General features: G+C 38.9%; 1 protein-coding gene across 3 annotated transcripts in view; it reads right to left on the reverse strand.

Annotated features, from left to right (window-relative positions):
- KLHL14 (kelch like family member 14) overlaps positions 1–23,507 on the reverse strand; it is a 98,550-nt gene that overhangs the window by 71,860 nt on the left and 3,183 nt on the right. The window lies entirely within an intron of this gene.

Genomic DNA, 23,507 nt, shown 5'->3' on the forward strand with positions numbered 1-23,507 from the left:
AGTCTTTGTTCTCTCTGCCCAAATAGCCACTCTCTGCCATCTGTCCTCTAAGAACTGGCCGGAGACTCCCGATACCTAAGCCACTGAACAGTTGGCAAACGGAAACAACCTTCACCCCTGCCAACAGTGAGAGGATTCAGAGGGCTAGCTAGCATAGCAGCAACGAAAGCCTCCACATAAACTAAGATAAATCTCTAAACCATCCAGCCTCCTCAGGGAATGTGATGAAGAATCACATGGAAGGAAAGGAAACTCTACCTCCCTTACTCATCGGTTGTGTGTTTTCTGTGGAGGAACCGTGTTTTAAGGTCATGGTGTATGGCCTTGCATTCCTATATTCGTATGATAATTCGAATGATAATTCATTCAACTTAGTACGGCAGTTCCCTTAGATTATTTTGTTTCTAAAGCTGGTGTCACTCAATTTTCTAACTCTGTATCAACATTACTTAAGTCTAAGTAAAGTTTAAAACGACTTTGTGAAGGTGAATCACATAGAAACCAAAAGTAGGATAAAGCATGTGAGAAGCAGTAGAGGACAGAAGAGAGAGAACGCACAGACTCACGGAACACGTGTCTTTCTCCTCATTTCCTCCATTGACTGTCAAAACAGCCTTAAAGCTACAGAAATAACTCCATTTTAAAGGGACGTTCGAAGGCTCCCCTAGTAAAATAAAATGGCATAAAGAGTGTTCAGACTCTGGCCTCTTCATGCTACCAAGGCCTATGATCTTTCTAAAAGTCACGTTTATTTTTTAAATTTTTATTTCACCATAACAACTAATTAAATCCAGATGGGGGAAAAAAAAAAAGATCCAGATGACCAGGATTCCAGGGTTAATTTTTTTTCCCTTTTTTTTTTTAATTAAGATTTTGTTTATTTGAGAGAGAGAGAGAAACCAGCAGGAGGAGGGGCAGAGAGAGGAAGAAGCTGACTCCCCGCTGAGTGGAGCCCACCATGGGGCTTGATCCCCTACAACCCCCCCCCACACCCCCTCTACACCATTCCCCCCACACCCCACCTCCACCACCACCCCCTGCCCCGCCCACGATCATGATCATGACCTGAGCTGAAGTCAGATGCTCAGCTGACTGAGTCACCCAGGAGAGCCCTTCTAGGACCAGTTTTCTATTCAGCAGAGTAATTTTGTATAAATTACTTGGCTTTTTGGAGCCTCTGTTTTCTCATCTTTAAATAGATTGATAGTATCTGACTTGCCTCTTCAAGGGGTTGTCATGAGGATTACATAAAATGATAAAGTGAAAGTTCTATGTAAACTCTAAGGGAAATTATTATTAATCTGTAGATATTGGCAAAACAATGTGGGCTTCATTTAAACATACCAAACCTGATGAAATAGTTAAAAAAGAAAAGTAATCTTTTCTACTGAGATTCTTGTTGAGTTCATGTATATAAATATAAGCTAATTAAGAGGATTTCACTACCCAGTTGTTATATGTTCTTAGAAAATTATCACTTTAATCATATTGGATATCTTTGAAGCCTTATTATAAGAAAATACACATTTAGACATTACATAAAACCGAACCTTTCTGGATCCAAATAAAGGGGACTAATAGAGATTACTCTATATTTCTTATTTCTTTAGAATAAAACAAATGAGAAAACCATCACATATTTTACTTGGATATAAATGCAATGTCAACTATTCAATTACTCCTAGAAAGTAATACACGTGAATAGTTCCTGTGGAAAAGCTTCCATTCTTTTTACCATGTGCAATTATAATAGTGACACTGACAATAATGACAGATAATAACGAATGTGTATTGGATATTGGAACCTCTGATTATCATGCTATTTATTTGATGTGTGTGAGCTTCAATTTGAAAACACCATGATAAAAAAGATACCCTGTGAACCAGAAAAGTAAAATTAGGAGATTCTGAATTAACTTGCTGAAGGGGGTTTCAATTATTCTTTCCTAAATGATTCCAGCAGAGCTTTACAGGTTTAATTTTAGATTAGGAAAAAAATCTACAGGTGTAGTTCTTTTGCAATAATTAGAGTTCCTTCAAATGGCTACCCGGTATACGTTTTAGAAGCTCTTTACATAGGGAACCAATTTAGCCAAGGTGAATATGATCTCTTCAAATCTGTTAATACTTTAAAATACTCCTTTTTACTCTTCAACTTAGCACCATCTAGACCAAAGTCATTTTTTTCTCCAAAATAACGTATTTAAAAGACAAGGAATTAGAGACAAAGAGCTTAGTATGTCATGATTAATAACGTTATTTAGATGCCTTTGATTTGGCTTCTCAGATTCTTGCCTAGAAAAATATAAGGTTAAAAAGGCAATGGAATTTGAAGGTCTCCTTTGTTCCATCTCAGTAATTGCCCAACATTTACCATGTGTCACATTTGTGCGTGTGTGTGTGTGTGTATGTGTGCGCGCGGGTGCGCTCACATGCGTGTGTGTGTGCGTACGTGCGTGTATGTCTGTGTGCTCGCGCATGTATAGGTACTTTGGTTCCCGGGATGAATGACTGAAGGATGACCTAAAACCTCCTGGTGTAAACAAATTTTTCATCATACTGGTGTTCTAAGTACAGTAAAGTCTCATTTATTTATATTTCAGTGGTTTGGAACTTTAATAATTGGGAAACAGGCCAGATAAAATTTACCTTTCTATGATACATGGAAAAAGTTTTCACTAACTAGATTGCAAGGAGAATTTTAACCTGTTGAAGGAATCAGGTGGTCTACTGGCACTTTAGAGTGACCTACGTACATTTTACAGATCACAGATCTTTTTCATTTATTTATTAAGGAAATCATTCTGCAATCTTATAAGAATCATTAAATCAGCAAGTTAGAAAAGAACTTTGAAGTAATCTAGTTCAGTGACCCCCAAGCCTGACGAGTGACCAGGATCATCTGAGGGGATTACACAATTCAGATTTTTGATACAGATTCTCGGGTCCCCACTCCCAGAGATTATGATTCAGTTGGGATGATGCCTTAAAAATTAAAATGGTTTCACAGTTTTCCGGTTGATTCTAATTAGCATATAGCCAGGCTTGTGTTAACTGACTTGGTCCCTCTCCATAATGTAGAGATCTTCTTAGTATTTTTTTCCACAGGTAATTATTCTTATCATTTTGGCAATTTATAACAAAATGGACCTTGGTTTTTCAAATCCATTTTTTTTAAATTTATTTATTTGACAGAGAGATCACAAGTAGGCAGAGAGGCAGGCAGAGAGAGAGAGAGGAGGAAGCAGGCTCCCTGCTGAGCAGAGAGCCAGATGCGGGACTCGATCCCAGGACCCTGAGATCATGACCTGAGCTGAAGGCAGCAGCTTAACCCACTGAGCCACCCAGGCGCCCCTTCAAATCCATTTGAAATATCGTTGAAAGATGTTGGACAGTCGTGTTAAATATATTTTTTCTCTTTACTTTGAGCTGAAAAATCTGCCTAAGTTTTCTAGAGAAAAGAAGAGCAAGTGCCATCTGAGTCACGGCAGCACCTTAAATATCGCAAGATAGTTACTGTATGTCTTCTTTGTCGAAAATCCTCATTTCTTTCTGAGAAAGTTTCCATTTTCCCTACGGTCATACTCCCTTCCTTTGAGAATCTCTAGACTTTCACTGTCCCCTTTTTAAGACCTGATCAGAATTGTGCACAAAATAACAAATATGATATGTGATACAATGTATATGTGTATATATGTAAGTGTATATCTATAAAATCTATATTTTAAGGCTTTTTAAAATTAAAGTAGTCTTTTAGTTGTTATAGTGCAGGGTCGGGTTCCTCTTCAGCTTCCAGAGGACTATGAATACAGATTAAAAAAAAAAACAAAAACAATTGTTTTCAAGCCAGGTTTTTCCTATCCTACATTTCTTCTGGTTAAATATTTTAAACATCAACATGTGACTATTTTTAAATGTTTTTATATTCTCTACTGATTTAGATATTTTTTTTTCTTTCACTTATAATTTAGCAGTTATTAACTGAGTTCCTACTATGTTCCAGGTACGGTTCTAAACACTACCGTCAACGGTGGGACCAAGAGGTATAAATTCCTTGTTCCTCATGGCACTTACTTCCATTCTAGAAGGGACATCTATTGGAAACAGGAGTCTAGAAGCAATTAAGTTGTTCAGAGTGTTAAGTCATTAAGGGTTAAGTTGTTAAGGGAGTAATTCCAACAACTTAGGGAAGATCCCTGGCTTCAGCTTTTTTTTTTTTTAAAGAGAGTGAGCAAGTGAGCAGTGAGAGGGGCAGAGGGAGAGGGAGAGGGAGAGGGAATCCTAAGCAGGCTCTCTGTTCAGCACAGAGCCCAACGTGGGACTCAACCCACAACCCTGAGGTTACGACCTGAGCCCAAACTCAGCCCATACTCAAAGGACTGAGCCACCAGATGCTCCTGGCTTTAGCTCTTTTGAGTGAATGACCTTGGGCTAGGCTCTTTTTCCTTTTAAACCTTATTTATAAAACAGGGATAATGATGGAGTCAAGGCACAGGGTTTTTTTTTTTTCATTAAATTAAATAATATTGCAAAGCATTCATAGTATCGCTAGGTTAGTGCTATCATTACCATCCTCCTCCTCATTGCCATTATTAGTGTCAGCTATTTCTTTGTGTAATTTGCAGGTTTGACAAGCTAGTGGCCTATATGCTATCTCAGTTCTATTACTTAAAAATAATAGTGCCACATTGCCATTGTTTACATATTTTAATTATCCTAACTTGTTCTCTCTGAAACAATACTGACTCCTTGGGGTTTTTACTCTAGAGCTTCTCATATACGGTCTTTAAGAATATATTGTCTTTTTTTTTTTTAATATAGATATTTGATGGAAAAACTAAGCAGTTTTGAAGTGGCAAAGTAAACTGTAGTAGATAATCATTGTCCCTTCCTCTAAACACCAAGTTAATTTTAATGTAAGAGTCAGCCAGGCCTGGATTTAAATTTTCTTTCTGCCACTTCATAGGTTTATATCCTTGGGCTGATATTCCGTCTCTTTAAGTCTTAGTTGTTTTATCTGTAAAGTGGGGATGTTGTGAGGGTTACGTGCAATGGAAAAATGAATGGTTGCTACTTGTGAATAAAACCACCTTCCAGAGCCAGTCGCTTTAACAAATGGAAAGTACTTCGTGCTGCTGCTGCCTCCTTGGAAATGAGTGCCTCTGCTCAGTGAAAGGAGAGAACACTGGGTACCTCCGACATAATCCATTGCAGAGAGGCTGGAGAAGATCGGAAGGTGTTATGACTCACTCCCATTATTTTCCGATTTCAATGGACTTCACAAAGCCTATGATGGCTTGGCATTTTACACAAGCAGTCAGTGAATGGGCAATTTCACATCCAGTCTGGGAGGCCGGAAAAGCCAGGGAGACACAAACTCCTAGGGATTCGCAGATGTGATGATGGGTTTTGGATTTCCATAGACCATGAGATTGGTGGGGTTTGGAACAGTTTTACCAGATCTGGGAAGATCACCAGCAGACACTTGGGTTGCATATGGAAAAGATTTATGTAGTTCCCATGGTAATCAATCAATAAATAGTAACTACTATTATTATTATTATGCATAATTATTAACCTTACTAATCATTCATGTGAAAATCACTCATTGGAATTTGGCTTTTTCTGATATTGCTTAGAAGGCTTTCTGAAACTATAGGTTATATTTATAAATAGTCAGAATCTTTACCGCATGAGTAAGTTTCACAAAAATATAAAACCATTGGGTTTCCTATGATGGTATGGACTCAGATCTCATTAGTAATTTCAACCTGCCCATTCCCTGGGCTGCAATCTCTCGATGCTAAGGATGTCGCCAAACCTTATCAAAGTCACCAAGTTTTACGATAATCTTGATTCTTCTTCCATTTTCTTGCTATCTTCAATGTTTTGCTAAGTCCTATAGGAGTCTAGAGCCATAATGTTTCCTTAGCTTATCTCTATATTCCAGTCAAACTGCTAATATCCTGAATCTGCCAGGTTGGCTCTCTCCTGAGCTGATGGAGGAGTGGCGTCCCTGTGTTTTGTGCTTCTGCTTCCCTTGACTCTACCCTCCATAACTTTTTCAAATGAGTTTTAGCAAAGTCTGGCATTACTGATCAACTTCAGTCCTCTTTTTAAAAACTATCAGAGTCCCTCTTGTTACCTATCATTTATGAGGTGCACATTCTCCCCACATTATAACTTCCATTTTCTCACTCTGTCTCTCTCACAGGCAAATGCCTTGCTTGCAGTTCTTTTCAGGGATAAAAGAGTTTCTGAGTTAAGGTCTGAAAAAACTTGAAAGAGGAATTTCAGATGGAAACTGCTTAGACCATGGGGAAAAGTAAGCAGAGGAAGATCCTGAACGGTTGGCCAGGAGGAGACTTTGAAAATCAGCTAGCCTTTCCTAAACTTCCACCTAGAATGGTACCCAAAAGTCCCCAGAGGAGAGCTGCTACCCTTTTCTTAAATTTTTCCAGAGAAGTAAACTCCCTTGAGAATTTGTTCCAGCTGATATGCTGTTGTATTTAGGTTTCTTTATCATAGCTGTTCTTGGTAATTACACAGCAGCCTTCATCGGAAGAGCCTTTAAATAGACCTGATAATGCCTCTCTGAGGTAGGTAAACACAAAGTATCATTATCCCCATTTAACAGATGAAAGAATAGAGGAAAAAGGGCTTGGGCGTCTTTTCCAGTGCCTCAGGATGGGTTTTATTTCCTCTATCTCATGAAGGAAATGTCTCTAGGGTTTTCTCGCACCCCCTTTCTGTGATTCTCAGAGTCAGGAATAATTGGAAATGCCTTAGCTTCTAATCCTACCACCACAAGCCTGGCTATGCGGTGACCGGAGAATGGTCAGTCATATACAATATTCAATTTTTGTAAGATGCAAGTAACTTGATGATTTGTCTGGATCATATCGTAAAGACAATTCATGCTCAATGAGAAAAATCCTGACTAGACTGAAGAGCAGAAAGGACTTAGTATACAGTAGGTGGTCAATAAATGCTTCTTGTATGAATGAAAATGTGATAAGAGAATGAATGGGTGAAAAGAGTCATTGGTAACCCCACCTTCAAAAGATCATTACTGACTCTTTGTCATCTTTTTTGTTTGTTTTGGCTCATTTGTTTTAAGGTTCAGTTAGTGAGTGTGGTGGTGAGGACACCAGAAGGCAAAAGTGGAAGAGGAAAAGCCATAGTTTCTGAACTGTAAGGCAGCAGAGTCAGAGGGTAATATTTTGGGCAACAGTCTTATTGACAAACACCAAATCTAGGGGCGCCTGAGTGGCTCAGTGGGTTAAAGCCTCTGCTTTCGGCTCAGGTCATGATCCCAGAGTCCTGGGATCAAGCCCCGCATTGGGCTCTCTGCTCAGCAGGGAACCTGCTTCCTCCTCTCTCTCTGCCTGCCTCTCTGCCTACTTGTGATCTCTGTCTGTCAAATAAATAAAAAAAATCTTTAAAAAAAAAACAAACACCAAATCTAACCTGCCACCTTTACTCTGCCCCACCCCAATGCTTTTGTCTTTTATGCCCCCTTGAGCAGGTACAAATAATCAGGCTAGCTGTCATCCCACCACCACATTCATGATTTTTATTGGATATCCCTGTTTTTCTCTTCGCTCTTCAGGATTATTATTGTCTCACAGAATGGGAGCTACCCAAGATAGAAAGTTTACCACACACTATGATATTATTTAATATTTTGTTTAAAACTGCTCACTTAAAAAAATGAACCCCATTCTGTCTTAGTGGTTCCCAGTGCTGTGAGGCTCTTTGGGATCCCTTGGGAAAGCTTTTACAAAGTATCTAGGCTGGGACAAGCTCTCAGAAACTCTGGTTTAATGACTGAGAGTGGGGCCCAGCGCTGTTTTTTTGCTCTTTTTTGTTTGTTTCCTTGTAAGCTTTCCATGCGATTCCACTGTGCAGGCAATATTGAGAATTACTGCTCTAAGCAATCATATTTATGACTTATGGACTTCACAGGTTAATTGTTTATTTCTAATACATGCTCAAACTGAATCTAATACCTAACTTAATTATTACAATAAATTTAAAAATGGTTTTTTGTGTGCTATCTGAAATTGTCTCCCATCCTGCCCGAGGAAGGCAAACATAGTTGAGGACACACTATAACAAGCGGAAGAAGCCTGGACTTTAAGATCTGAACCTCTGAAAACCATCTTGCGTTCCACCTCTGCTATCGCTTACGTCTGGCCGTGAGGACGTCCACTCTTTCTGGACCACACCTTTGCACACCACAATTCTAAGTATCTTCCTGTCCCCTCACTCCTTGCCTGAGCCCCTGTAGCATGCCGGGGTCTTTCGTGATTTCTCCCTGGTACGTACGAATTCCAGGCGCTTAGGAAACGTGACTGTGTCTTCCTGTATGTGGCTGGGGCAGTCCGCTGCTGCTTTTGCCACTCTCTCCTGAGACCAAAGCGGTAGACTGGCTCATGATGGGAGAGGTAGATGTGACAAGAAAGCTTTCATCTGAATCCAAGAAACGTAGGCCTCTCCTTTGGATCAAAAGCCTTCAGGGCCACAAAAGGGCCATGTTTATACTGTACAGAGCACTTCACACTCCATCCGTGGTCCTCTGCTTCCTGGGGGACCATGGCTCCCGGCCAAGTTTATACTCACTGCCTTTCCCCCCCTCCTTCCACACCACCCAGATTAAAGCTTCCTTTAGTAACTAGAAGCAGTTGAATATCTTCTTTGCTTGATTACCTATATAATCCTTAATTCTAATACCTAGTACTTAGTGCCTTTCTTCTGAAGAGCATAAATTGCAACGGAAATAGCATCTCATTAATCCTCCCTGCATCCCTGTGAGGAAGTTGAGTGGCAAGTATTACCTCCTGGACTAATCCTCACGCCTGCAAGTGGGACACGGGATCTCACCGCTCACTAGCACAGATGCTTGCTACCGAACGGGCTGGCAGGGACAACCAACGTTTGCGCGATAGGAGAAAGCTCTTCTCCTAGTTCAAGAGAGAAGTGGTTCTACGCAGCCTGTCACAAAGGAGCCACTGAAGCTCTGTGCAGCTTGGTGACAAAAGGAGATAAAGCAGCACTCCCACGTTAGTGACGGACTCGTACGTAATGCCCGTCTTTGAACTCCTAATAAAGCTCAATTATTAGACTACGCTGCCCTCTGAGAACTAATCTCATTATGGAGACTTCTCTCTCTCCCTTTCTCTCTCCGAGCGCCCATCTGGCCGGCTTTTCGAAAAGATAAGAGTGACTTCCTGACCTGGGGAGACTGATACCTGCTGCACAAGAAAAAGTGCAGAAAGACAAGAGATCACAGAATAACATTGAACATTCAAGTTCAGGATATCACATACTACGCTACCATGACTTGTCGCTGAGGGTCTAGGACATCACAGTCCAAATCAATCTATTAACAGAATCAGCATCCCAAAGAAAGTCCAGCCATTCTGGATGACGCTGAGGGGGACCATGGCCAGATCCTACCTCCTGATCTAGAGCCTGGTTTTATCCATTACTCTGAACTCCAGGGAGAGATTTCTCCTGGGGAAACTAGAAAGCTCGTTCTGAGGAACCGGAGCCAGCCTCCTGCCAAGCAGGCTGTTTCCAGTTGGAGAGTCACTGCAGGAGTGGCCATGCGGGAAGACAGTGAGAAAAGTTAGTTAGTAACCGAATATATCATTCCGGGCTGCTCTTGGAATATTCATGGCAATAAATTAGTGTCCATCTTCAATTCAAGCAAAGGGAGTTGCAGCTGATACCTTCTGAAAGGGCCCAGAATTGCATTTGAGGGGAAGAACAAGCCTATGAAATCATCCTGGGGCTAAGATAAATGAAGAAGGTTACCCTTACTTTTGGACAGATAAGCAGCAAGGGACTGAGGCAGGCCAGGGGTGTGTGTGCTGTGGAGACAATGAGGTGTGGCTTGTGGGATCCAGCTTAGGGACACCCTGCTGCTCTGGGTGAAACAGGAATTTCTGATTCTCCTCCTCTTTTCCTCTCCCTCCCTGTGGGGAGCCTGTTCTTTCTGTTCTTTGCCGCTTCACCAACCCTGGAGGGGCTAATACTTAAGTAAACCCTAACTCCAGGGCTTTGGGAGGCTGAGAGGCTCCCCAGCGTTCGTTCCCCCTGGGAAGGGCATCTGTCTGTGTGGAAGCCTCCCAGATCCCCCCCCCCCCCAATCAACCAATCCATGACAATATCGGTTTCAATCACCAGATCGTTGTCAGGCAGTAACAAATTATGCTGGGGAAATTGACCACATTCTCCAAGGCTGAACTGGGGACACTCTTCTGCGTGGCTTGCATTATTCTGAAAATTCTCTAGTGCGGTAGGTACCCCAATTCCATAATCAGGAAATAAATCCCTTAGAGTCTGGTAATTCCAGTAACTTTCCCTGTGACTCATTCCCCCCCTCCCCGTGTCAGTTTATCAGATTACTTTTAATTTTGCAACATGTTTCCCTCAAACTTGTCTTTCAGTAAATTACTGTTAGCATGTTCTCCCATCTTCTACCAATATGTAGCAGATTGGAAAGCAGAAGCAATTTTTTGTTTTAATCTCACGATTTTCAAAGTGTGGACCCAAACCACCAGTAGTAGCAAGACTACCTGGAATGTGGCTACATATGCAGGTTCTTGGGTCCACGTTCCAGATCAATTTATCTAGAATCTCTAAGGTAGGGCTAGGGAAGATCTATTTTATTAAAAATCTCTATTGTTGATTCTTAAGAGAACTACCGATTTAGGCAAGACTTTATGAGGCCGTGGAAAGAGGACATTTTTCTCTTCGAGCTTTGTATTACTGGAATAGCTATTAATATATTGCTGACGTGGATCATTGCTCAGCTGTCTATATAACTTTGCCCTATAGAGCTAGTCGAAAAGTAACAATTCAGTTAGCTTCCCTAACCTGTTTTCTAATTCCTGGATCCTATTATCAGCTCTTGTTATAAACTGAATCGTGTTTCCCCCAAATTCATATGTTGAAGTCTTAAACCCACCCCCACACACTGTGACTATACTTGAAGATTGGGTCTTTAGGAGGTAATTAAGGTTAAATGAGTCATCAGGGTGGGGCACTCATCGATAGGACTGTGGTCCTTATCAGAAAAGAATGAGACACCAGAAATCTCTGTCTCTGCATACACAGGAAGGGCCGTGTGAGGACACAGAAGGCTGTTGTCTGTAAACCAGGAAATGAGGCATCACCAGAAACCAACCCTGCTGGCAACTTGACCTTGGACTTCCAGCCTGAGGAAACTTCCAGAACTGAGGAAACAAATTCCTGTTACTTAAGCCATCCAGTCTGTGTTATTTTACTATGGCAGCTCAAGCTGATGAATGCAGCCTTCCTTACAACTGTCCAGCCAAAAGGAACACAGGGCAGAAAGAGACCGATGAATCCCACACTCACTTTCCAGAACTGACACTTGAGAAGGAGCCCTCTATGGTGAAACATGCGTAACTACCTTGAGAAAGGGTTTTCCTAATTTTACCACAGAATAACTCTCCTTTGTAGTAGCCTGCCATCTACACTCTATACAGAGAATTTGGAATGTGGGGTGGGGAGGGAGGCTCCTTATTTCCTCCTCTGCTTGGTGTTCGAATCCTGTACGTCTGGAGTAAGTGTAATGGATAATGATGTTCCAGTGGAGGAAGGGCTACCAGGAGGGCTAATAACAGACACAGCTAATTGAGAGAAGTGATTCACATCCGCTTTTGTGGCAGACTCTAATTAGTGTCTATAAAAGCCACAGACATGAATTTCTTTGTGCTTTCACAAATTTTCAATGTTTCTTTTGCTCTGAGACTCTACAGTCTCCTTCCATAAAAAAATGTAAAGCATTTTCCAGACACATCTTTCTGATATAAGAAACACTTTCGAAGCCCCTTCCAATTGAGAGAATTATTCTTTCTAGGTCAAAAAGACTATCGTTTTCTGGAACTTGGGCTCTCAGTTTGACTAGGCTGATGGAAGGCTTGAGGGGCTCCTCTCTGGACAGGGGGTGCCCCTTCCTAGGAATAGAGTTTTACTTAGACTACTTGCTGCTGGTTTAGTTTGCTGATTTCTATGTCTGGAGAAATCATAAACCTTGAATTTTTTTAGTGCATTAGAGTGATGTTTACATATTTCAGTTTTGCTTTGTCTGCTTTCTCTCTTTCCGAGTTTTGAATATAAGAATGTCTGAGGGACAGTGGAAATTTGTTAGCTTCCAGAAATACTGAAGTGACTGTCTAGAATTAGTACCTTCTCTATGTGAGTACGACTTCCACTGAGGGAAGAAGATGCCTGCCTTTTAAACATTACACCAATGACTAATTTAGAGAGGTTACCTGCTGTGTTGGAATCTGTTGGCAGTGCATACTAGAAACTATAAAATTATCATATACCTTTGATAACACTTTGTATCTAGATAAAGAAATCCATGTTAAGATCCTTACCACTTTGCACCCAGATCTATGATGGAGTCGTAGATCTGGCATTGCCTTTGTTATGCAAGGGAGATTGTAAACCTTAACAGAAAGCAAACATTTGATTGTTCAAAGAGATTCATAATCAGATTAGAAATTGTCCATCCAAAAGCATAAACATTAAGTTCAGGAAGGGATTTGCTTAATGTTCTTCCATATCCATACACTCAAAAGAACAGTTAGTGAAATAATATTATGTAACCTACTATGAGTCATAAGGGTAATTTCTTGTCAAGAGTAGCAGGTATTTTTTTTTTTTTTTTAATCCCTGAGGAAAAATGCCAGGATACTGTAGCAAAGGAGGATGAAAGTGGGCAAGTTATTCTCATGTCAAATTTAGCTTTACTGTGGCAGAAACTGCGCTGGTGATATGTGTTGTGAAGCCTTTAGCTGAAACCCAGCCATGACTGAAAATCCTGGGCTGTACTGTTCCCTGCTGATCTCTACAAAAAACACTTTTGCAGGCCCTTCCAATTGAGAGCAACTGTTTTTGCAGTCTTGTTTTCTTTTTACATATTTCTTCTTCTGCAGTGGCCATTATGAGTTATCATTGTCTTGACACCAAAAAATGTCACCTCATTCCATACTCTTGGCAACCAAAGAATTTTACCTCCTTTCCCTAAAATAAATATTGTATAAACACAATTTGAATAGAAATGTCTTATATACCTCTAAGAAAATTTAAATAAATTATTTAAGTCATTGATTTTTTTTAAATAAAAGTTTTGCTAAGCTGAGTCTCAACTATCAGTTGAGAAATATAATGCCTAAGTCAACATAAAGCCAGAATAATCACATGGAGAAGAAAACAACAACAAAATCAACCACAGATATCGACCACATCCATTTGCCCTGTATGGTCTGTCACATCCAACACTGAAGAGTTTTAGTAATAGACATAGATGTCATTCAAAAGTATCTTGGAGTTTTCCCCTGTACAATCTGCATGCATTTTCTTTTCATTTTTATCAGCTACAACAGCCAGTTTCTGCAGAAGATGGGCCCTGGCTGTGATCTAGGAGCCATAGGAAACACTACTAAAAATCCTCCAAAGACTCATAATTCAGTAAGAAAAAGACAAATAACCCACCTAAGAGATGGCCAAAGGATTTGACTAGGTATTTTTCAAAACAAAACCAACAAACGAAACAAGTGGCCAATAAGCACATGAAAAGACCTCGTTAGTCATTAGTAAAATGCAAACCACAGTGAACTAGCACATCCTGGCCATGATGTGGTCAAAAAACAGACACCAGGCGTTGGTGGGGAAGTGGAGAAAGTGGAACCTTTATACACTGCTGGTGAGAATGCAAAGCGGTACAGCTGCTTTGGAAAACAATCTGACAGTTCCTCAAAAGGTGAAACATTTGTTCATTGTCCACTGATTACCCTATGACCCGGCACTTCCACTCCCAGGTGTATCCCCCGAAAGAAACAAACATAAGTCCATACCCAAACTTGTAGAGAAATTGCTTATAACAGCATTATTCATAATAGCGAAAAGTGGAAACAGACTAAATGTCCATCAGTTCATGCATAAATAAAATGTGGCCTATCTATACGATGGAAAACTATTTAGTAATAATACTTCATTCCTTCAACATGGATGAACTTTGAAAGCCTGATGCTATATGAAAGAAGCCAGAAAAAAAGACCACATATTGCAGGATCCAATTTATCTGAAATGCCCAGAACAAACAATACTATGGGTCTCTGGAGACAGGAAGTAGATGAGGGGTTGCCTAGGGCTGGGGGGATGAGCTTAAGACAGGATGGGGTCTAACTGCTAACAGATACGGGGTGTTTTGGGAAGGGGGTGATAAAAATGTTTTAAAGTTAAATGTGCTGATGGCTGTACAGCTGTGAATATACTAAAATGACTGGATTTTACACCGTAAAAGGAATTGTATATTACATAAATTATATCTCAATAAAGCCATTCAACGTGAATCCACCATGATTTTTCTAACTTTTCCAACTGCTGACATGGCTAGACCAAGAGGATGGAAGCGACATTGCCTAAGCAATGTCGTCCACTCAAAAGTGTAGAAAATGGAAACTTTCAGCAGAGACATTACCACTATCGGAGCAGCGCTTGGGATTCATGCTGATAATCCAGCTCTAGAAAGAACGTATTGTGTGGAATTAGGAGTCCTAATAAGGGAACAGAAAAGCCTATTAGATATAAATAGAAATTCCCGTAAAAATAAATGCTACCCATTATATAGTATTCACAGCCAGGAACTATATGAAGTGTTGTTGGTATGTACATCCTTCCAACATTCACAACAGCCGAATGAAGTGGGTATTATTATGTACAGTTTGTAGATAAGCAATCTGAAAATGAAGTTAAGTAAATCACCCAAAGAAAGCCAGCTTGTAAGTGGTCGGGGTGGGATCTGACCCACATCAGTTTGACCTTTAGGTCTTAATTACTCTGCCATAGAACTGTTTAAGACTTTTGCATTATAACATAACTGCTTTGTTGGTACCTCCCCTTATGCCAATTCCTCTTATTCATATGTGTATATTTCCTAGCCTCACGCTGGAGTTCTACCTATAAATGTCATTTTGGAGGGAATGCTTGTGAAAACCTTGAAACAGAGAGATGACAGGGATTGCCACTGACCGTAGTGGTCCAGTTGTCATAGTAACCAATCCACCCAATTGGTCTCTGCTACGAGGTACACACTTCTGCCTTCATGTAATACACCAATATTGTCTGGGATCCTTCACAGTATCAATGAACCCCTGTTGACACATATGAGAAAGTCCTCGTGTGCATATTAAAACGTTAAAGTTTTTCCTTCAAAGTTTCTGTCTCAGATGCACAGATTTTACATTCTCGCTTCTCATCCTTTCCATTTGCCCCGGATGGTCTGATACGGTTGGTTTTGAGGGGAGGCTAAAAATCCAGGCCAGACAGTGGTCTGCTGCTTTGTTCTAAGCGGGATTTACCAATGCCATTATTTTCTTGCCGGTGAAAAACTGACCCTCCCAATGCAGTAATTCCTTACTCAGTGCCAGACTGGGAACTGTTGACTGTCCCGCTCCCATTCCCACGTACAAAACAGATCTTTGGCTGCTAAAAACACATCTCAGAGATCACTGTACAGAAAACTCAAAGCGGGCACTGAGCAGGACGCACTGTGTCTGTGGATATACACATGCAGACATGTACACACAGCCACCCAGCCACGTGTTTCTACAGGGCCCCCACATTCACAAGGACTCTTTCTTCTCTAACATTGGTGCTGTCTCTCTTCCTCCTCCTCTCCATTTCACCGGCCTCGCCTGTCTTCAGAGGCACCTGAAGGCACATAAGGCAGGGAAGTGAAACCGACTGTAATTCTTCAGTTCACTTGTCTGCAGCCTCCGGTGAGCCAGTCTCCATACGGTGGCCCCAGCTGAGCTGTGTGGAAGCTCGGAGAGTCCCCACGCAGGTGTCATTTACCACCCCGCTCACGGGAGCACTGGGAGCCCCAGGACCTGACGTATGTACGTGAGGGGCTTGGGGACCCTGAAAAAGGAAGCCTCAAAGCCAGAGTTCGTGAGATTAAAAAGAAGAGGGGGTCTCCTCTACGAATGGAAGAAACGGAAGGCTTTTACATCTAAAAAGGCCGTCATCTTCCCTTTGAAGAATTATATATAAATTACTGAGAGCAATCAGAAAGTCTTATTATCCCACTCTCTGCTAATGCCCTTGTGTTCACCTTCGGGTTCCTCCACCTTGGTTCATCTGGTCTGAAAACTCTCTGACTAATTCTGTGCTCCAGTGAAATCGCATATATAACTCGAGTTTTCTCGATAGGCAAAAATGTATTCAGGTAAACTTGACTTATTGTATCTTTGAAAATTAATAAGTCAGTTCTAAATAGCATTCTCTATGTATATGGTTTTCTTCACTGTCTCAGCCTGTCCTTACCCAAATCCTGGCAAGTAGAACTCTAATTATTAACCCATTTTACTGATATGGGGCTCAGCGAAAGTGAATTTGGGACACCTCGTTAGGTTTATGATTTGAAAGGCAGTGTTTCTACCATACTATTGCTTATTTTCTCAGTTCAAATTTGAAAAAAAAAAGCTCATTTTTCCACTGTGGAATTCAGCCATGTAGTGGGTAATCCTTAGCAGAGCCTACAACTTCCTGATTGATTTCAACAACCCTTCCCACCCAACCCCTGGCCACACACACTTTCCTTCAGTTTCTAGAAGGTACCAAACTCTTCTCTGCCTGGTGCCCATGGGCACGCTCTACCGCACCTCGTGCTTTCCCTGGGCATCCGCCTGGCCTTCCTGCAGACCCATCACTCTGGATAGCTCATCTTTCAAGACTGCTTTGTAGAGAAACTTTTATTTGGTCTCCCCAGGGAGGTTGCAAGACTCTGGGATACTTATCTCACAGAAGTTTGCTAATCCACAGCATGTATTACCAGTCTGATTGATTTGTGCAATTCTTTATTCTTTATCCTTACACTGTAAACCACACAAAGTCAGCAATGTGTTCTGTCCTGTTTAACTCTGCATCTCAGAACCTAGCTCAGGGCTTGGTGGATGATAGCTTTATGTTCAGTACAAACGTGGGGGATAGCTCACAGCAGGACTTCTTGTGGCTGTATACTGCCACGCATTGTCCGGAGTGCCCACTATGGGGGGGAGTGTGCGGTCATAGGCATGGATTCAGAAGAGCCCGCCTTGCTTCTCAGGTTCACTGCCAGTTCCAATTATATTGAAAATTAAGATGATCTTACAAGGAACGCAGCTATATTTTCATCTCCTCCTATTGGAACAGCAGACTGTCCCCTTCGAACTCTGACACTTCTGAAACTCCTGCATTATCTAGCTTAAGGACAGCGTTTTTAATAAAACATCTTAATTAACTCAGATTACAAATATGTAACTGCTGAACTGAATTTAATTATAGGAGTGAAGATACCATGATTGGCCTTTTTCGTTTCCTTGGGGAAACATTCTTTTTTGTTTCTTTTAAGGGCTAGCTTTTCTCTTTTCAATGGAACACCATCGATAACCTTGTAAACTATATTAGTTGGGTATGTACTGACTTAAATGCTTCTAAATTTGTACTTCTTTGTACAACAGATAATTGAACACCTACTCTCCAGACTCTAAAATTTCCTTGCCCATCTTCCTGTACTGTTAGTCCTCTTTTTCTTTCTTTTTCAGATGGTTTTATTTTTAATAATTTCTTTGAGTTCTCATATTTCCTTGTATTTCCTTACTGCTGCTTTTTCTTCTTTTTTCACTTCCCTATGATTTATTTTCTCTCTTTGCATCATAAACATTCACTATTTTTATTTCCTCACGATTGTAGGCTTTTTCTAGTACCTTTCTGCTTTCATTCTAATGTTGCCAACAGTTCTAACCATATTTTCATTAATATTATTTGTGGCTAGATAGGCCGTTTTAATATTCACAGTGAAATAGATATATTCACTGTTTCTTCTATGCTACAACTGAGGGTTCTTCCTCTGGTTAACTCGTTCTCCTGCCCATATCATAATAGTGTTGTGTGTGAGGTATTCTTTTTTAAAAGAAATCATCATTAGTAATTCGTGCATGATGAATTATCTTGGAAGTTAATGGAAAGGACATAACAGTGAATATATTTTCTGAAATTCTAAGTGAATGACGGAAGGTATAAACATAACAATTGTTAAAATGATTTTCTTGAAACAAAATATAAACAATAAATTTCCAATTAGAGTAACCTTATTTTATGTTATGAGAGTATACAGGTATTTTTATAATTTCGGTTTCTACCTGTTGTATTTATCACCTGTAAGTTTCACCAACATGAAGAGCTTTCTATTGCCCTCCCATAAACAAAGCTGATACCACTCTAGTATTCCACCAGTGCACAGAAATCTAGGGGGAAAAAAATCTCTTGATTTAAATTCAAGCTTCTAGGCTTTTTTGTTTGTTTGTTTTTTGTTTTTTTTATTTTCACAATTATTTTCCATAGTTAAATTGAGAGTTCTTATTTTTATTGATTTATTTAAAATATATTGGCTCAACATATTTTTAGTAAGTTAATTTTGTAGCGAAAAAAATCTCAGCAACCCCATTATATAGCCTCTGAATCTCAGAACGAATAATTAAGTATGGTAGACCAATGGCAAAGAATTTTGGCTTTCCAAAATATTCCTCTCACTCCTTTTGTTCCGGTGGGTTTGAAGAAGCACTAGGAAGTTCTAACTTTTAATCTCTTCTGTGATGTGGTAAAACAAAGATATGGAAGTTGTAGATTTGAGTATGCTTTCTGTATAAGCCATATCTATTAAATATGCTCACAACCAGGGAGTATTCTTCAGATGATGATGACAGACTCCCAACTCAATCCCATCTATATAATTAGACAAATTATTTATCTTCCCTGAGCCTCAATTTTCTAATATTTAAAAAGAAGAGAAAAATGTTACAAGGACTAGAATATGTAAGTAAGCTTATGTCAAGCTCATAGAAGTCACTCAACAGTGACAGTTACTATTGTGGTTGGTAAACAACACTGTATGTGTGTCGATCATCTTTAAAATAACCTCCATTTTTATTTCAACATTGGCTTTGTCAATTCACATTTAACTGACCAAATCCTAAGTGTCCACCTCAATTATACTTAAGAGCAATATTAATTCAAACTGAATTCACATTTCTAGATCAAGGTCAGGTACCTGATCTACTGAGGGAGATGGACACCTAAACCAAACCTACAACAGCAGGAGTGTTCCTCCAGAGATTACTCATTTTGGAGAAGGCAGGGAGGTACTACAGATGTACTCAGTCCAGCTAACTCACTTGGAAGTCAGGAGTCCTGTCAACACGTACCCTGATTAAAGCAGCTGGAGATATGGGATCGCATTTAGAAAAATAATTGTTCATGTGTTCATTTATGTGTTTTGATTAGTCTGCTGGACATGTGTCTGTCAATCTTAGCAATGTGTTAAATATACCTGACTAATTTCCTAGTAGAATCATTAAAATATCATACAAGTGATATTTAAACCTCTTCTGAATAATGACCAGTCTGTGTTAGCTGGTTCTCTTTATCGTACACTTGAAAAAAATGAGCAGCTCGTTCACTTTTTAAATTAATTACTCTTTACTTTCCTGAGATAGCTATTTAAATTCTTAAGCCTTATAATGTAAAGTTGAGATTCTAATTTGGAGTTGGTAGAATTATTGAGACTTACATTCTTTCCAAGCACAGGCAGAAATTCTTCCCACAAAATTTTGTGTTGCTCATTGATATATCCCAAGTGCCTAGGACAGGGGTTGGCAAACTAGGACTCACAGAACAAATCTGGGATGCCTCCTGTTTATGTATATGCCCTCCCCCCGGAATGGTTTTTATGTTTTCAAAAAGTGGGGGAAAAAATCAAAAGGAGAAGAATATTTCATGACATGTGAAAATTATACAAAATTTCAGTGCCCATAAGTGATGTCCTGTTATAACACAGCCATGCCCATTCATTTATGTATTGTCCTGTTTTTGTGCCACAAGGGAAGACTGGAGTAGTTTTAACAAAGATTGTGTGACTCCTAAAGCCAAAAAGAATTACTATTTGGTATTTTACAGGAAAAAAATGTCTGACTCCAGGCCTAGAACAAATACCCTTCCTTAACTTCTTTTAAAGTCAGACACATTAATATTTAACCCTCACAAGTTTCTTTCCAAAAGGATAGCCTTAAAGTCTATATATAATATGAAGGACGATCACTAGATCATATCCTAGCACAGAGAGGCTCATAGCAAGAAGCAGAAAACTGTGGATGAGAACACAAACTCCAGAGCCACAATGCCCAAGCTCAGACTTTGGTTCTAACCCTAAGCAGCTGTGCAACTGTAGGCAACATGCTTAACTTCTCTGTGTACCAGTTTCTCCATCTATGGAATGAGGCTAATGCTGGCACTCATCCATTAGGCCTGTTTTGACCATTAAATAAGTTAATATTTGTAAAATGCTTAGAAGATCCTCTGGTATAAAGTAGCTGTTGTAAATAAAGTGATGTATTTTTTACTGCATTTTTAAGTTAAGAAAATAGAGACACTTGGAAATTGGCTAAGGTAATGAGTGAACCTCAACATGTTCATAAATACGGAAAAAATATAAGATATGAATTAAAATTTGAACATGTCAGGGGCGCCTGGGTGGCTCAGTCGTTAAAATTTGAACATGTCTACTTTTGTCAGTAAATCCTCTAAGCCAATACAACACATTGATATCTGCTCTAATTGCCTTTTGATTGTAGGATATAACTATTTGGCTCCCATACCTGTGATATAATTTTGTAATCAATGGTCCTGTTTCACATAATAAACAAATTGTATTCTGAATGGTTGGGTAACTTCTGATACAAAAATCTAACTACCTAACAACTTCTAATCTGAGGGTATCAAATTGACATAAAGGGAAGTAACAATTTAGAGAATACATGGATACAAGATTAGTTTGCTTTGCTAAGGTTGTTATTCAGGCCTTAGGAAGAGAACTGATAGAAAATACAGTCCTACATTTAAAGAAACGCTTTCTAAGCACCAAAGCCAGGAATCAAAACTGTGTATTAGGAAATTTAATGGCTTTTTAATCATTACAAGTCATTTTAGCCAATAGATAATTGTGCTCTTGATGTTTAAGTAGATTTTTAAATTAATTTATATGAAATCTTTAAATAGACTCTTTTAGAGAGTGAAATCTTTATAAGGTAGCTTGCTTTCTTCTGTAAAATATAATCTCTGGAAAACTACACTTCAGTATAGGACTATACATGGAACTGTAATAGCTGGTGGTTAAATGTTTTTAAAATATGATTATTTTCACCAATGCTTTCCTATTACAGGTGTGTTCCTGTAGAAGCTTCCGTGGATTTTTGTTATGTGCAATCGAGGAGCATATTGGTGAAGTGCAACACTGAAGCTTTCTTATTTTATAATCTCAATGCTTTCAACTTTCAATAAGCATTTATTTAACTGTTATGTTATGTGAGATGCAATGAAAATGTGAAAAAGAAGTTAATGAATCCAGGCCAAATTGACTTATTTGAACAACTACTAAATTATGCACTAAAGTTTTAAAAATAGAAATAAAAAAGAAACTTCTGGGGTTGTTTAGGCTAAACTTAGACTGTATGTCTTCTGATATTTACTTATTAATGTACTAAACATTGCATGTGATGTCACTTACTAAATCAAATTTTCATGCTCTAGAAGCCTTTAAAAATGACTCTTCCAGAAACTTTTGAAGAACTTATTTCTTAAGTTTTATATTTCTTGCAATAAATCAAAAAGAAAATAAGAAATAAGACTTCGGATGTCTTAATTTTAAGTCCTTTTCTCTTAAATTAGTTGTGCATATAAAACTTATTTTTTAAGTTTTATATTTCTTGCAATAAATCAAAAAGAAAATAAGAAATAAGACTTCGGATGTCTTAATTTTAAGTCCTTTTCTCTTAAATTAGTTGTGCATATATTTGAATATAAGATAGTAGGTCTTTTATTTTTAATTTATTGTTCTTATACTTAATTTGCTAAAATAAAACATGAATCTAAGCATAAATAGCATACTCAGAAAGACTAAGGCAACTAGAGCAAAAATTAAATATTAATTTGGGTATTTATAAAGTCTTCAGGCTTGGGTTGCTTTATTTTTCTAGATGTAATAAAAATTCAAAATTACTTAATAATCTTCAAAAATATTTAAAATATTGTTATTACATTAAAGCCCTACTTTCTACAGATGAACATGTATTCTTAAACAAATAAATTCTTTTTGAAGTGATTCTATTTCCTTATATTTTGTACTTTTTCCAACAGATTAATCAATTTTAATTTTTCAACTCCTTGCCTAAATTTGAGGACTCCTTTCATGTTTAGACTTTAACACTATAGATGGATAAAAAGTAATATATACAATGACTCTCCATTCAGTTGTCTTCAGTAAAAGTGGTGCATCTGCATAAGCAATTGTTTAGCACATTAATCTTTCTGTTAAACTACATGTAAGTCTGAGAGAACACTTTTATATTCTGCTGATGCTGTAATAAATGGACCAACATGATACTATTGGTTACAACTTCCAGCATTTTTGTCTACAGTAAAGTTAAGATCTTGATGGTTAGTCTTACATTTTTTCTGCAAATTAAGATTGGAGTAATGTAATTAGTCCCCCCCAAATTAAAATGCCACAGCTACCAATAATGGAACAAAAGCTAAATTATATTACTTTGAGATCAACAACAGGTTCACACGAACTGTTTTCTTCCGTGTATCTTCTGCTTTTAAAGAAAAATACAGGTTTCTTCCTACCGCAGAAGTATCAGATTCCTGCAGCATCCATGACACTTGTAAGCATTTAGTGGTCAGACGCCACTACATATCCTTCAAATGATATGGCCCAGTGAAGCTGGAAGGTGTCATCACCGAGCCAGGCAGCCTGGTATCTCAGCCATCCACCAGGACAGAACCAGCAGGCCCCAGCTGGTATGCTGAATCCAGACGAAGGTGGAAAATGGATTTTGCATTCTAATATTGCATTCTAATATTGTGTTCTAATACTGAGCCCTAGAAAATACTTAAGTACAAGCACATTGAGGGCTTCAGAAATTCTTTATGAGATCAAATTTGTAATGCTTGTATCCCAAAATCACTCTTAAAACAAGTTAAGCCTTAATCTTATTATCCCTCTGGGTTTCTGAGTTTCTACTAGATTTTACATGTTTTTAAAAATACAAATAAATGTATGTTCAGGACTATAACTGTGTTGTTTGAGTTCCTGAATATGTATATATATTCCTGAATATGTATAATATATGCTAAGTTAAATATACTTGTAAGTTATTTGAAAGTGATAAAAGTTAAGAACAGAATATTAATCACCAGTGCCCATTGGCGTGGTGACATTTGCCCACTACACTAAGTTTCGATCTTTAGGCAAATGAAAAACTCTTACAAAATAAAAGTACATTCCATGTTCTTCTTCACACCTGGACTCCTGTGCTCACTATTCAAGCACACAAGGGATTGAATTCTTGCTTGTGCTATTG

Source organism: Mustela putorius, unplaced genomic scaffold, assembly GCF_011764305.1.
Source record: "Mustela putorius furo isolate JIRA1106 unplaced genomic scaffold, ASM1176430v1.1 tig00003858_pilon_pilon_pilon, whole genome shotgun sequence".
In the NCBI taxonomy this organism is placed as follows: domain Eukaryota; kingdom Metazoa; phylum Chordata; class Mammalia; order Carnivora; family Mustelidae; genus Mustela; species Mustela putorius.